The following is a 3601-nucleotide window of genomic DNA, read 5'->3' on the forward strand; positions in this document are numbered from 1 at the left end:
TATAGAGTTTGACATACGGACGTACGGGCGAATATTTTTTATATATGTAGTTTGACATTTGTGCGTGCTATTTCTATAATCAGCTGTGCTGCCGATGGCACCTTATTAAATGCACCTTGAACCAAGGTATATTAATTATAAGGTACCCTACAAGAACAGTGTCGGTCATATGACTGGCATTGTTGATAGAAATATCCATCATCGCGTAGAACAAAGTTTCTATCATTTTCTTAATGCCACTGGGAAAAAAGTGACGGAAACTTTTGTGTACATGTGATTTTGCATCCTTCTCTAATTCATGAATTTTGTCACCCATAGAACATATATCTGAACTGCTCACTCTAATGTTGTTTACTAGTCAGCGTTGATATAAATATTAGTCACAGTTGACCAGTAAAGCTTGATGGCTATATCGGTCAAAATTGACTAATAAAACTTGATGGATATATTCGTCACTGTTGACGGACATATCAGTTGAAATAAAACACGATTTATTTCAATTAATTTCTTTATATTAAATAAAACTAATTAAATTGTGGCCCTTTGTTCTCAATAGGAACCACAGGACACAATAATATACACAATTAAATAAAAATATCTATTATAACTACTTTTGAAAAACATCTGAAATTTGAAGAGGGATTGTAACTTATGCCCGGATGAGGAGGCTCGAATTTCCTGTTAAGGAAGTAACAAATTGTTTAAAATTACTATTTAATTTTTAATTTCATTAATCAACTTACTTTGCTTTTGTAGTTCTTTGTCTTAGGCTATCATGAACCTTAAATACAGACAGAACCAATGTCTGAGCATGATATTCACTAAGATCTTTAGAAATCCAACCTTTCTCGTCTTTGAGTCCATGTATTTTGTCACTGAAATCTTCCGTAGCCCACAAAGTTTATTTTTATTGGCATCTGAGGGCGTAACATCGCCCTGAAATAGTTATTGATCGGCTTTATCCTCAAATGTGCTGTAATTAATAAAAAAATAAAGTTATATTTGTGTCTATTGTTGTTGCTATTTTGTCTACTTACCCAATCTTTCTTCTTTCGGAAATATAAATTTTTGGAACTTTTTTTATTTAAAAATTAAATATATTTAATTTTTTAATACTCTTCAGCACGACACACAAATTTATAAAAATAAATGTAAACTTTTCGGGGATTTTCTTTTTAACGTCAAAATATGTCAAAAATGCAACTCTGCAACATACATTGGTCAATGATGATGGATATTTCCATCAACAATGCATTTGCAATGTGTAAATGTGTTGGTAAACATCTTTTGTGTGTATTAGTTTCGGTCATCTATTTCTTGTAGGGTAGTGTTATCAGAACAGTTGATCGTTTTTTGCTATGTTCATTTTTCGCCGTAGTGCAGTATAAATGTCAAACTTTGTTTACATTTTGTAAATGTCAAACATTGTTTTGCTGTTAAATTCGTTTATGTTTTAAAAACAATAATAATACTACACGAGATTAGTTTTATTTTTAAAAACATCAAATTAAATTACAAACAGATTCAAATTTATAAACATTTTTTGTTTAACAAAAATTCGCTTTGATTTATTTGTGAGCTGTTTTTGACTTTTTTCCCTGACAGCCAATTCGCCTTAAAATGCAGGCACAATGTCAAACTACATATAAAAAAAAATATAACCAATTCGCTCGGTATTCTGAATTCGCCGATGACAATACCTTATAATTAATATACCAAGGCGTATTTAACAAGGTGACAGCAGTGGCGAATTGAAATAAATACAGGCGAATTCACTTATTTTTTATATATAGAGTTTGACATACGGGCGAATATTTTTTATGTGTGTAGTTTGACATTTGTGCGTGCTATTTCTGTAATCAGCTGTGCTGCCGATGGCACCTTATTAAATACACCTTGTAATATACCTTGCAAGGCGTATTTAACAAGGTGACAGCAGTGGCGAATTGAAATAAATACAGGCGAATTCACTTATTTTTTATATATAGAGTTTGACATACGGGCGGATATTTTTTATATATGTAGTTTGACATTTGTGCGTGCTATTTCTATAATCAGCTGTGCTGCCTATGGCACCTTATTAGATGCACCTTGATATCTTGGTAGCTACCAACTTTGACGATTTATCGTCATTTTGACGATTTTTTAAGTCAAATTTATTAAAATGACGATTGACGATTTTTCATTTTTCCCGCGAACATAAATGACGATTTTTTGAAAGCAAAACATATGGTAACCTTTTTTCCTAAAATTCAAATTTTGTAAGAGCCAGTTTTTGACTTCGTATTTAAATATGAATTATATTTAAGTTCTATTTAAATACGAAAATGAGTTTCTCAGTGCTTTTTTAAATGATACTTAAATGGCCGACGTTGGTCATTTAAATTCTATTTAAGTTTCATAAACTACCATATGTTTTTGACAGCTGACTTTTGTTGTTTGGTTTTTTTTCACTCTATTGTAAAAAAAAAACAAACAACAGCGTCTTGCTAAAAAAAGCGTCTTGCAAAAACTACAATTCCGATGCGGGGCAATTGGAGCTTCTTTTGTGCATTTTCCTACCAATAATTTTATTGTTTAATAAACTTTTATTTCTTATTGGGCAAAATGTATCAATTTTTGTTTTGGTTGAACAGCTGTTTTACCCTAGGTCTCCACGTAGCAATATTTATTGCTGCAATTGTCAAATTTGATTGCGTCAATGAAATTTGCGAGTGTAGACAGCAAATTGCCATATGTAGCAATCCATTGCGCAATGATTGCTCTACTGATTGCCTGAGCAATTATTGCTAAGCAATAAGCTGTCAGTTCAGTTGTCATTAATGTAAAATTTCTTCTTTCTATGATTCGGTGCGATTAATTTATACATATTTAATTTATTTAAGTACCAAAAGTAAAAAATCAAAGAAATTAGTGAAAAAAATCATGCAATACAAAATATAAGCAAAATACACTAAAGTTTTTCATAGAACTACTCGCGTTGAAAATTTTGTATTTGTGACGAACGTTTTCTCCACCTAAAGCAATCAGCAATCACTCTGCTGTTGTTCTGCCGACGTTATTGCTTGAGCTTAGCAATAAATATTGCTACGTGGAGACATGGGGTTAAGCAAAACTATCGATAAATTTTTGATATTTAGTAGTGCTACCATACTTTTATCTTATTTAAATAACCTAGCGTTTACACATGCAAGTAACAGTTCGAAAAACACAATACATACATACTTTTGCACTAACACAATCACACATGCAGCCACTTGCAGCTCACTGCCTACTGAATTTAGGTGGACAGTGATTTTCGACACTTTCATACAAGTGATGACAAATAGAGTTGCCAATAAATAGCTTTTAAAAAATTTATCAGAAGGTGGTAAAATAATAATTATATTTTTAACTTATTTTATGTATTTTTGTAAAAGAAAATAGTACAAATGACCACTAATGCTTATCGTTTTCGTAAAAATAGCAATTTCATTAGTTTTAATAAATAAAATTGTTACTAATATCTATAAAAATTGTTAACCTAACATTTTCCCCAGAAATTTTTATATTTGAATATCATGGTAACACTTTATTGTTATGAATAAAAATAATAAAATTT

Source organism: Calliphora vicina, chromosome 2, assembly GCF_958450345.1.
Source record: "Calliphora vicina chromosome 2, idCalVici1.1, whole genome shotgun sequence".
NCBI lineage: Eukaryota > Metazoa > Arthropoda > Insecta > Diptera > Calliphoridae > Calliphora > Calliphora vicina.